Source organism: Panicum virgatum, chromosome 4N (assembly GCF_016808335.1).
Source record: "Panicum virgatum strain AP13 chromosome 4N, P.virgatum_v5, whole genome shotgun sequence".
NCBI classification, from domain to species: Eukaryota; Viridiplantae; Streptophyta; class Magnoliopsida; order Poales; family Poaceae; genus Panicum; species Panicum virgatum.
This window is the reverse complement of record NC_053148.1, coordinates 49886759-49900399: the sequence shown is the minus strand read 5'-3', so window position 1 is coordinate 49900399 and position 13641 is coordinate 49886759.

The following is a 13641-nucleotide window of genomic DNA, read 5'->3' as shown; positions in this document are numbered from 1 at the left end:
CGTGTGAGTGTTGGATGACAGGTACCCAAATGGATAGGGGATAAAGAAGTATCATTTTTCATACTGAAAACAGTTGCCATGTAACTTATTTTGAATTCCAAAGTTAGCTAGTTGGAAAAGAGGCACTGAAATATGAATTTCAGCTGAGCTTTTTTTTGTCGAATACGCAAAAGATTTGCGTATCTTTGTGATTAAGGTAGAAATGTTTGTTACAGACAACGCGCTTCACCGAGCGCCCTAAGATATGGTCTAGAGGATTACAGCTATGGGCTGGACCATTCTAGCGAGGAAACTAGAGTTCGATATTACATAAATGGTAGACAACCGGAGAAGGCGGCAAATCAGCCTAGGAATACTAAATGCGCTTCCGCCTAACCTGGATTTTTTTGTCCCTTGGATTAGTCACTGCTTCACAAATATATATGTTTTGCTGATTCAGAGAAACGAAGTCATATTTTGACAAATTTTCACATTGTTGTCGCAGATGTCCATGTTAGTATTGATCTCCACCAGTTGGCCCAACGGCGAACTAGGCCCTTGACTCGCGTCCTGATCGGGGACGCCCAGCCCAATAGATGGCTGGTGGGCCCCCATCGCGCAGTGCCATATATAGAGGTGGGGATTGCGGCACTGGTCATGAGATTCATCGCCGCCACAGTGTCCCACTGTCCTAACCCTAGTCTGATCGAGAGGGAGGTGCTGAAGCGACGGGAAGCCGCCACCAGCGCCACCGCGAGCTCGTCGCCCCTGCGCCACGCCGGCACCGCCACCACGACGCATCTACACCGCCCATCGCTGCCTGTGTGCTGCCTCCATCGACGAACGAGGTCGTCCTGAAGTCGTGGACGGCAATAACAGTGAAAGGTATGTCTCACAGTATGGAAAATCCCGCCGATCTACTCCTAGACGATCCAACAGGTCTAACAATGGTATCAGTTAGCCGATCTAGCAAAGAAGATCGATTTTCGGGATGGATCCGAACTCGGATCGAAAGAATCAAAGAAAAGAAGGGATTCGGTTTCGACCAACCCTAACCCTAAACGCAAGAACAGAACTAATCCGATCTCAAATCGGAAGGAGAACGGAAAAGACGATCCGGTTGCGAATCGAAAGAAACAGAGACAGAACAAAGAAAGTGAGATTCTGTGACAGAACCGCCCAAATTAAACCAGCTTAAGTGCGTTAACTATCATCTTAATGATTAATCAAGTTACTGTGCACTTAAAACAGTGTAATCCGGACGTCTGTCGGTTAAAGGATCGAAAAACACTGGAAGTCTCGCACGAAGACGAGCACAGATGATTACAAGCAGACAAAAGTTCTCAAGTTTAATTTACAAAGCGGAGTTTTACAAACAAGTTTACGTAAAATATCAGAGTTCAAAATGCAGCGGAAACTAAATAGAAGTTGAGTTTAAAAAAACAACGATTACTACGATGACGTGAGGACGTCACATCGAGCCCACCGATGTGAATCCTGGTTAGCTCCAGCCAGCAGTAGTTACCTGAAAACAAGGTGACAACAAACCCTGAGTATACTAATACTCAGCAAGGCTTACCCGACTATGGGTATACTTAGCCCACTATCTAGACATGCAAAGCTTTTTGGCTCTGGAGTTTGTTTTGCTGAAAGGCTACTAATAATGAATCCTTACTTTCAATATTTTAGCTCAATTTAAGTTTATCAAGTACCAACTAGATTTACCTGACATCTAGAGCAAGCAAGGTTGATCACATCAATCTTTACAGAGTATCAACATCATATCATCACCATTCCATTCTCATTCCAATTCTTTACTACGATGTGACAAAGAGATCAAGGCTCTCATAACCGCGAGTCACGGCGAATCGATCCGATTTAACCTTGCAAGGTGGACCTAACCAACACGGCACGTATATGCCCCGTCGGGCTATACACACCAACCCTTCACATATGCACACCGAATAGTCGAACTGCCCTGCGACCCGGGATTGCTAGCCCCACCGATACCAACGAAGGGTCAGCCATGAGTTTCTATACTAGCTCCACTGGTGAAGACAGTATCAAGTCCGCCTACCGGTGCGCATATGGTACTGAGCTTACCGGTTTCGACTACCTCCTACTTCCGGCATGTGGTTAGTACAGTTCAATCCTCGATCAACACTGCCAACAACGGTACGGTCCTCAATCGACACAGGCGGAGGCTTACTTTCCATCCATTCCATATCCATAACCTATTCATCTCCGCCCGGTCTCCAGTTTTTCCTTTCTTTTCTCAATGATTCCTTCTTCAGTAACTTTTCCATAAGTAACAAGACATATATCTCACGAGTGACAGGAATCACTCGACTTCTACCGGGTCCCTAATTATCAAAGCATTTCTAACGGTGCCTGTATACTAGTAGAGACTCATAGGTACTTAGGGAGAAATATGCATACTAGGGTTTCATTCAACTCCTAAAAACTTAATGCACAATACTTAAATAATAATATTGAATACTGAAAATAGAGGTTATGCTCCGGGACTTGCTTGGGATTAACACTGAATTAGTTAGTGTTGGTTAGATGATATTCGCTTGGCGGACATCTTTCTTTGGGTAATGCACATCGGGTCCATCCATCCATCTTCTGGGTGCGTCCACCGTTACACCATCTTCTGGCTCGGCTGCTGCTTCGGCTTGCAGTTCCCCTGCTTGCGGCTCCGAGATTGGCTCAGCGACCAACTCGTAGACGGCTTCGCTCGTGGTGTCTACATGTATGAAAGGATGCCATGCTAGAGTCAGAACCACAGCAGTGCATGGATGCTCATGATGCGACGCATTTCAATACAAAGCAATTGAAAGAACCGACAGAGCTGACATGCATCAACTGAGTAACCACCACAAAGAAAGTAACGACTAACGAATTGAGTGCTTAGGTGCGGTTCCGAAGTTCAACTCGTTTTAGCCTGAAGTGTTTCCTTCAAAACAATAGCTACTAAACTACTTAGGACGACTAATCGCCCAACTAGAGCATAAGGAAAAAAATATAAAACTACGGACTTAGAATTTACTAACCACAAGAATCGGGGATAAAAACTGAAACTAAGAATTAAATAAAGATCAACACTTAACACGCCAAAAGGATCTAGTAGCATAACTTTTCTATCATGATAAGCTACTGATGAGGAGTGCATAAATAAATTACCAACCTTTATTGATATAGAAAAGTATTTACTTTATGTCTAGGAAAGAAAATCAAACAACAATATATCCACAAACATGCACATAGGCCATGCACCTGAAAATTTTTCAATGGACTACACATACAAAGAGTAATCTACTGAATAAATTTCATAATTTTTAGAGCAACGGAACAACCGGTATTAAATAAACTAGATTAAACACAACCCTAATATTTAGCAGGGGCAAAAGTGACATTTACCTTGTACAAGTATTTTTCTTCTGAAGATCTTGATCTAAGAAACCCAACAAAATTTGGTTTGCATTTTTAGCATTTTCCTGTCATTTATTCTGCATTTAAGAAATAACAACCGAAATAAACAATTGAAAATTGAAAAACGAAAACTAAAAGAAGGGGCTGACGGCTGGGCCCCACATGCCAGGGAGCCCAGATCGCCCCTCCCCTGCTTTTGGCCCGCACGCGCGCCAAGCCAAGGCCGCGGCCAGGCTCGGCGGCGGCGCGGCTCCCTCCCGCCGGCGTCGGCCGGCCGGCGGCGCGGCCTGGCCGGACCACGTCCAGGGCAGACCAGCGGAGTGGGAGGGGGTGCCCGTGGGGCGACGCAGGGCACGCGGGGCGGCGCAGGAGGGTGCGACAACAACCATGGCGGTCACTGCGGCGGCGCAGCAGTCAGGCGGCCGCGGGGTGAGGTGGCAGCGGAGCGGGGCGGCGCGACGGCCAGTGAGGGCGGGCGGACCCGACGCGCGTGGCGGCGTGGCGCAGGGCCACGTGAGCGCGGCCCGCGACGGCGGCGGCGACTGGCGGTTCGACCGGCGGCGGCATGGCCGCGTTCCGGCGGCGCCGGCGCAAGAAAAGGAAGGGAACGGGATCGGGAAGCACGAGGGAGGCACGGGGAAGCTCACCGAGGGCGCGAATCGACCGGAGGCCGGCGGGAGGGTGGAGCTCGACGGTGGGGGCGGAGCTCCGGTGAAGGGGCAATGGCGGCCGGCGGTCTGGGCCCCGATTCCGGCCGGGTGTGGGCGCGGCCGAGTTCGTGGAGGGACGGAGGAGCTTCGGGGCGAGGTCGTGCGGCTCAGGGCGCGGAGAATCGAGCGGGGGTGGCGAGGATGGCTAGAATCGGCACCGGTGGCGGCACTGAGCTCGAGCTCGGCTCGGCGTGAGCGCGAGGAAGGAGGGGAATGGCAAAAACGGACACGACTCCGTGCGGATAAGGCTGGGCGTGTAAGCACGACGGGCGAGGTTCGTCTGCGTGACGCGTGGACACGGACGTCGAAAAGCGGCGACGGCTTCGGCGTCGTGTCGAGCAGCGAACAGGGGAGGAGGTGGAGTGAGGGCGATTTTGTAAATAGCTCGAAGTTTCAAATTCCAGTTTGTAAATTCAGTTTTCCTCCTTGTTCTTGGCCTCAAATGAAAAACTTTTGAATACGAAAGTTGTTCAAAATTTTGAGATCTTCAACTTTTGTTTCTGGCACTTTTTCATTTGAACAATGGTTTGAAAGATAAAATTTAAAACTTGGGTGCATTTGAAAATGTCCTATTCAAAGCAAAATTAAAGATTTTCTTTAAATTTCATGCTGAAACTTGAATTTTTGCCAAAATGAAAGTTGCAGAGGAAGAACAGTCCTACAACATTGATGTTGGGCAAAAGTTGATTTAGAACTCGGATTAGGGAGAAAAACAAGATCAAACGTAGCTAAGTCGAAAGTTACTATGCGAATTCGATTAGCGCTAAAGACGATGATTAGCCTCGATTAGTGATTAAGCACAATGCTAGCGTCAAAATTAACACCGGGGTGTTACAGATTCGATCTCAAATCGATAAAGAAATACGACAGAGGAAAGATGAGATCGAACACGATCTCTAAACCTAACCCTAGCATGAAGAAAGGAACCGGTTTGACCTACATGGTCCTCACGCCGGTCACCACGGCATGTACTCGCTTGACGCCGTGCGGGAAAGATGAACAGAGGCGCCGCTCCGGGACACCTCGCCGGTCGTCGGGCTCACATCCTCTCGATTTGCGCGCTCTACCGTAGGAGCGCCCTAGCGGAGCCCCTCGACGGAACCGCACGTGACTTGTCGCACACGGCCTTGGCGAGAGGGTCCGCGGCGGCGCCGGCAAGCTGCGTGGTGGCCTTAGGCTTGGGTCGGGGTGGAGGGAGAAGGAGAACGGCTCGGGATCGCCGACCTATCACGGGGTCGAACCGAGCAGCGCCCGCCGGCCATGGTGGCTCGATGGCCCGTGCGAACAGCGAGGCGCGCACCGGCCAGCACTTGGCGGCCGCCGCCTCCACTTGAGAGAGAAAGGTGTGAGGAAAGAAAATGAGCTAGGGTTTGGAGAGCTCGTCGCCGGCCGCGGGTTTTGCCCACGCGAGGAGCGCGACCGGCCGTCGGATGTCGACCCGAGCAGATCGATGGCCAGGGGCGGTCGGCGGTCACACGGGCCAGAATGAGCCCATGCGGGTTATGGCGATGGGTTGGAATGGCGGCCTGGTCGTCAGCTGATGGGCCAAGGGCCTACGAGCGATCCGAGCGGCTGTTTTGGGCCGCGCGCGCATGTTGAGTGTGCCGAGCACTGGACTGACAGAATAGTAAAGCCTTGGTCTTATGTTTTCTATTTTCAGAAGCAATTTTGAGTAAAGTTATGATGAATTCGACTTCTATTGAATATTACACCAACGTGTATATTGTTTAGAAGAATAAAAGAGTACAGAGATGCTTCTGAATAAGTGAATTTTGTTAAGTTTCCGCTGCAAAGTAAAAGTTTCATCCTCTATTTAAATTGGAACCAACAGGAAAATTTAAATAGAGGAGTAGAAAGATATTTGGTTTAAAGTTAATTATGGTATTGTTATTTTCTGACCAACGTTGATGATAATAATATTATAATTTCATTGTGATTTTAAGTTCAATATTAATTCTCTGACATTTTTGCATCATAGTGATCATTTTTCAGAGAACAGAGAAAGACAAAGAAAAGCTTATGAAAGAAAGAAAAGTTCTCCGCTGCAATAAAGAAAGATAAACTCAGATGAGTTTTTTCCTGTGGGAAGGAGCCTGTAATTTTAAGGTTAAGAAAAGCTTCCGCTGTTGAAAGTCAAATAAAGGTTGTTTTGGCACCATTTTACCATTGTAAGTGTCAAGTTGAGCATTAGTTTGCTCTTAAAAGAAACAAAATTTAAAGTTTATTATGATGATGTCATTTTCTGATCAAAGTTGATGATGGCAATATTATAATTTTTATTCTTGTCATGTGTTCTATTTCTGCCCAACGGTGATATAGAATTGAAAGTAAAGGAAAGTTGTATATTTTAATTTTGACCAACGTTCAATTATGACATACAATTCTTCCCAAGTAGAGAGAAATTAACAAAAAAAAAAGTTGATTCCGATCAACATTACAGATAAAGTTTTAAGGTTACTCAGCTGTATAGTTGAGGTTAAGAAAGAAAAGTGCTTGTTCCATTCTGATTTTTAGTTGATATGGAAAAGAGATGCAACTTATTCGGAAAGGTTTTTGGTTTTTCTCTCACTAAATTTTTTGTAATATACAGATTTGTTAAATTTTCTAATTAAATTGGAACCAACGGGAAGATTTAATCAGAAAATAAAGTATATATGCATGTTTTAGTCATTGTGACCAAAGTTTCTTCGTCCTTCAACAACAGTAAAGATAATGGTTGAAATGAGTTTGACGCATGTTCAATTTGACCAACGTTGAATTAAACATGTGTTACCAATGCATTTAAAGTTTATTACCGCAAGTCGGAAAAATTTTGGCACTTGTGCCATTCATATCCTGCATGACAGGGAAAGTTTTTGTGATGACTCACGTGCGACATGAGTATCACATAAAAGTGAAGAAATCTGGGGGAGCTTTTAAAGTTATCCCAACAATTCTCATGCACTACTATAGTGGCATGTTGGATAGTGACTTGAAAAGAATCGAAGGACAAAAAGAAAGTTGTATGCGAACTAAGATTGCAAGCATGACTTGCAAAAGTATAGCAAAATAAATAACTTGATGAGTTCTTGAAAGTGCAACAAATCAAGAACTCTGAGGAGCTCTTGAAAAGGAACGAGGAAATGGTACTCCCATTATTTTGTATGACTTGGTCATGTGAATAAAGTTCTAGTAATGAAATGCTCCTCGTTCACAAGTGTTAAAAATAGTTTCGAAATTATGACAGCAAAGTTTGTACCATATTTCGAGGGGGAGAAAGATTAGAAATACAAGAAAGATTAAAATTTAGAGAGAATTTCCCCACAAAGTTAAATGCGATGCATTTTTAAAAGCAAAAATGATCTATTAAAGTGAATATGACCGACCGAAAAGGGAGTACAACGGTCGTAATGTTGATATCCCAACCATAAAAATAAGCAAGATTCTTAGAGTTTTTCAGCTCTAAATAGGAAGAAAAGAGAGTTGAGCCTCAAAACACCCGAGAAAAAAAGGTGGTGCTTAAAGCAATGTGGTGATTAAAGCACCCTTTGAGGCTTGTAAGGAACAAACCCAAACAAAAGTTTGAAGATATTCCATCTTTGCAATAGATGGGATAATCTGGGGGAGTAAAGTATGTCGAGAACTAAGGCTTGAAGAGAAGTGGGACTGTATGTTCACTCCTATGATTCAAGCGCTGAAATTGTCTCAACATATGTTTTCACGTTGTATGAATGTCATAAATTGAGTTGTCTCATTCATTGACGTGGCGAGAAGCCATGAAAGATATAATGAGACCTAAAAGTTCCAAATTTATTTTGGAACATAGAATAAGTTCCTAATGGAGTCAAGACAGTAGGCTATAATGGGTCTACAAGATTGAAACGTGACTCCGGAGGGAAAATGGAAAGTTGCTAAGCGCGACTTGTGGCAAAAGTTTTTATGCAAATAATGAGACATTTTATGCAGTCTCATATAAGGATTCTTTTAGAATCATAATAACATTGGTGCATACTACTTCTAGGATCGTATTAGATGGATATTGGAACAATATCTCCTAACAGAGATTTGTGCGAGAAAGTATATACATGACATAACCAAATGGTTTTGTTGTGGAAAGAAAAGAACATTGGAATACCACCTGATGAAATCAGATCACAGAACAGTGGCCTCTAAAGTTTTGTGAGAATAAAACTTTTGAGTTTTAAGTAAAGGTCAAGATGACAAATTGCAAATAGGCAAAGTTTAAAGATGGGAAATTCTTTTTCCCGCAAAGTTCAAAGAAGGTTATTATGACCTCTAGTTTTGATAAGAATAATCTCGGTGAAGAGCCATTCACTCTAGGAAAGGAAATTCACCGGGATAAAAGAAAAGGGGGTATCAGGACTATCGCAGAAAGCATACTTAGAAAAGAGTTCTAAAGATATATAGTATGCATGCGAGTAAGGCTACGCCTGTCCTATTGTCAGGGATAATAGTTTTGGAATTTTCAGAATTCCAGGAACCGTTGTATGATCGATCAAAAGAAAAAAGGTTCCATGTGCTTCAGCTGTTGGAAGCAAAATTAGTGCTCAAAAGAATTTACCCTAACATAGTGCAAGTATCCGGGACATTTTGACAGAAGTCCAGTCCAGCAATAGATCACTGGAATGGAGTTATAGAATGTTTTGCAATTTTGCAAAATATTGTCAGCCTCATGCTAAGTAAGAAAGGAACATGTACTCTCAAAAGGATGTGAGTAAAAGGAATTAAGTTTTGGCGAGATGTTTAGTGAAGCCCACAGTAGTAGCTAACACTCGCGCTTGGAGTTTTATTGTGGAAAAGCTCCAAAGCAAAATAGTTGTGATTCATGGGTTGTGTACCCAAAGTTGGGTTGTGTACCCAAAGTTTGGCATTATATGAGGCTACAGGACAGACAAAATGGTTAAGAAAAACATTACCCGGAATTGATAATGGTAGACAACAGCAATATACCATTCGAATATTTTCACTCCTATGGCAACATGTTAAGTGTGCTGCCAAACACATTGACAATGGCTTATATGTTACAAAGGAGAAAATCCAGAATCATATGAAATCATGGAGCACCAAAGTATCAAACAAGTGTTTGCGGATCCGCTTACCAAATGGCCTACCGCCCAAGTCGACATGGGTTTTACGGGAGGCCTATGATTTCTGGATTACTAAAGGGCCCAAAGAAAGGTTAAGGTCTTGTTTCAATACAGAAAAGTACATTGTGGCTGTTAATCTGATAGTAAGTGATAACTGTCATGACGAAGCACGCCCCACGTACCGATCTGCAATGAGATGAGGATCGAAAGCAAAGCAAGTAAAGAAAAGTAAAGAGTTAAGTTCAAGTCGAGAAGTTTAAAAGTGTAAGGTGAGATCAACGGGGAGAATGTTAGTATTGATCTCCACCAGTTGGCCCAACGGCGAACTGGGCCCTTGACTCGCGTCCTGATCGGGGACGCCCAGCCCAATAGATGGCTGGTGTGCCCCCGTCGCGCAGTGCCATATATAGAGGAAGTGGGGACTGCGGCACTGGTCATGAGATTCGTTGCCGCCACAGTGTCCCACTGTCCTAACCCTAGTCCGATCGAGAGGGAGGTGCTGAAGCGACTGGAAGCCGCCACCAGCGCCACCGCGAGCCCGTCGCCCCTGCGCCACGCCGGCACCGCCACCACGACGCATCTACACCGCCCGTCGCTGCCTGTGTGCCACCTCCATCGACGAACGAGGTCGTGCTGAAGTCGTGGACGGCAATAACAATGAAAGGTATGTCTCAGTATGGAAAATCCCGCCGATCTACTCCTAGACGATCCAACAGGTCTAACAGTCCAGCCAGAAGGACTATTCCATGGCTACAGCGGATGTTGTGGATGCTGAGGTGAGGGAGCTCGTGGAGAGGGCCTACTCGAGAGCAACACAGATCATCACGACGCACATCGACATCCTCCACAAGCTTGCGCAGCTTCTGATCGAGAAGGAGACTGTGGATGGGGAGGAGTTCATGAGCCTGTTCATCGATGGGCAGGCCGAGCTGTTTGTCGCTTGAGCTGGATGCTAGTCTTGTCGTGCTGTATTGAGCTTTTGTACGGAAACGGAGAGCCCAGCTTGTAGGAACCACATCAATGTAGCCAAAGATGTTTTTGCATACTTGTATAGTCTGTTCGTTGTAAAAAAAAAAAACTACTGACATTTAAGCAAGTAAAATGCTTACTGTTATAGCACCACTCGCTGACATGTAGTACCATATGAAATGAAATCTGTTCAGACCGAGGGTAGCCACGTACAACATAGAACGTGATGTACAGGTGCACTACGAAGAATAAATGGTCCTCAACTTCTCGACTAACAAGAACTTATGAACTGTATGCAATACTTTGTGTCTTCTGATATGTATAGATCTGTATAGCGTGTATCACAATAACCTCTATAAAAAAATAACATGATTGATGTTAACGAAACCATTGCCTCTCTGCTCCTGCAGAGGGTTTGCGTCCCGGCTTTGCTGGGAACGAGTGTCAGGTGAGCAGCCGAAAACATTGTATCTGATGCCTTCATCTCTGGTGTCACATGGCAACTGATCCAGCACGGCATCAAAAATTCAGTTACCGCACATGAATTCATTTGGAAAAATGGCAATGCAGGAGGGTTGTGATTTGAGGAGAAAGAAGAGAATATATATTCTAGTACAAACCTGTAAGGCAGAATGTACAGACAGCTCTCTGCTGTTCCATATTTATTTCAGAAACGGTAAACAAAATACAAATGACCATACGAAGTTTATATTGCCTCATTCTGTCGTCTGCTTCATTCACAGCTTGAGAAGCCATGCCATTTTAAGCAACATTGTTAACAATGTTAACAACAAGGTGCAGCAGTGAACAAGCATGACAAATGAAGTAGTGTCGTATCCGGTGCTTCATTTTGTAGTAATTTCTTGACCAATAATAGTCTTTCATGTTTATCCTTCAAATAGCTCTTGCAACATCTCCTCCAGCTCCTGAAGGGTGAAAGTACTTCCTGTGATCCTAACAGTATCACTGTCGCCCAAGTATTGTGTCAACCCTGAAGTGACCTTCTCGGTGATTGCTCTCCGCAGGACTTCCCTCATGTCAGGGTCCGGGACTTTCCAAAATTTTTGAACCTCATAGGTTTTCAGAAACTCTGAATCGAATTTAGGCATTGGAGAGCAGTATCTTCTCAACCGACGAGGTGCAATTTTCAAGCATAACAACAGCGGCGACCAAGACACCTGCAGATAGTACTCTATATAGTTGTTGATTTTTTGAGTGAACACTGGAATAATGAAGTTGACAAAATTCATTGGACGAAGCTGCTCGATCAGATAGTACAAATTGTTGATCAAGAAAAGGAATCCAAGGCTGTGATCTGGGAATGACGCCGACATTTGGCCAAGCTTTTCTTCTAGACAGGAAGCCATCTCTAAGACCATGCTGTCCAAGGATGGTATGTCTCCATTCTGAGGCACATACTTGCCATGCCCATACCTAGCTGCTCCAGTTACAATTGGAGCCACCGACAAGTAATTAGCCCTCAGGAATTCGATGTAGCGTATTGCGGACCGAGTGGCCCTGTGAATGTCCGATGAACCTTGTTGTGAGTCGTTGCCATCCTCCATAAACTCCATGATGCTCGTCCAAATCTGCTCCATGGCGCTCCGTATGGCCTCACCCGTCTTGTCCTGCTTCGCTGCCAAGAGGCTGACTATCTCGCGCTGTATCTTGAAAACTTGTTCAGAGGGCGGCGAGTAGGATGACAACCGGATCTGAGGTAAGGCCGTGGACAGAGCATCATGCACGCCCAGCAGGGTAACGAGCTTTTTTGGTTCGTGCGCCCGATTGCTACCCTCAGGAACTGCAGCTACGGAGTCAACAAAAGCAAGCATTTTCAACATGGTTTCTTGGAAAAATTGTGCAAACTGGACTTGATCCGGAACTGCTTCTTCTTGTTCCCCACTCTCCCCGATGGCGACAGGCTCTTCCTCGCAATTGCTCCGGAATAGCTTGCTCCTCAGTCCCCGGAATAGCTTGCTCGTCACCCTCCGCAATTGGAATTGATATTGATCATGTCCTTCCTCACAAATACTGGGCATGGAGCCGCGATCTGGGAACAGCGTCGTTGTGAAACGGATTGTTTCCACGATTTGGGCGAGAGCCCGAATCCAGCTCCGTGCGTCATCAATCCAACCCGAATCCACCTCTGCAGGTGCAGGGGCACCATCAGCGAGGTGGACAACCCACCCGACGCCCAGCTCTGTCAACCACCTCTCCAGGACACTCATGTCGCCGCCGTTGATGCTGCAATTCGCCGATGGCGAACCAAAGAATTTCTGGACCCAGCTTTTGATGTGCTTTATCTGCTCCTCCTCCGTTGTTACTCCCTCCAACTCCAAGTGCATGGCCGCCACCAAAGAGATGGAGGACATGTGAGAGCCGGTGGATGTGTAGACAGTCGAGGCCGTACCTGAGCAGCTGCTAATGGTGTAGGAACTCTGTCCGTCTTCCTGGAGGTAGCTCCGAGGCCTGCCGCCATTCCAGCGCTTCATGAGAACCAAGCTAGCAATCTCCCGATCGTGGTTGATGAAGGTATGGTAGTATGACAGTTTACTTTATGCAAACGGATTTGAACAAGACTTTTCTTTTTTATTTTTCGATAAGGGATTTAATTAAGCAAGAAGGGGATGGAACACCGAGTGGCAGACAGCAGCATCTTATGGTCAGTCAACGAGCGCGGTTCTTCTTGCTGAAGACGCGTTTGCAAGACCACTCCTGTAGTCCTCTCCTGTCGTTGGGGATCAAAGATGCCGAGCCGGGGTCCCAACAGTAGTACTGGATAGGGTGTAATACTCTAAACCCGAAGTTTGTACCCGAAAAACTCGAGCCCGAACCCAAAAAAATCCGACATCTCTTCTAGCTTCTTGGGAGTGACTCCTGGAGGTGCGCTGATGCTGTTATCCTCCAAGAATTGTGTGAAGACCGGGATGACTTTCTCGACTATGGCTTTCCGAATCTTTTTTTTTCGTGAACGTGTTTGAGCACGTATTTCATTAAGAAGAAAGCAATACGACCATTACAAACCTTAATAGGCAGAGGCTATTAAGGGGAAAGCACCACAAAGTGGCGGACGACCCAAACAACAAATAACAGCAAGAAAGACGGGGGATACAAAGGCGAACCTACAAACCTAGACATGACCACAACTGAACCTGCTAAAAGATGCTACAACACCAGGGGTGCAAGGATCGACAACACAACAAGGTGGCAAAGCATCCACCCAACCTAACAAAGCGGCAAAGCATCCGCTCGAAACTAAAGCGACAATGGCGGCAAAGCATCCGCCAGGCGACGACCGAAACAACCCGGCGAAATAGACAAGTTGAGCGAAGGCAGGCGCAGATGAGGACATTCTCCGAGGAGAATAGACAACCACCACCAGCAGAGCTTCCAACGACGCCACCGGCGCCGTCTTCGTCCGACCAAGGTCGAGGTTTTCACCCGGAAAGCACACCGGAGAG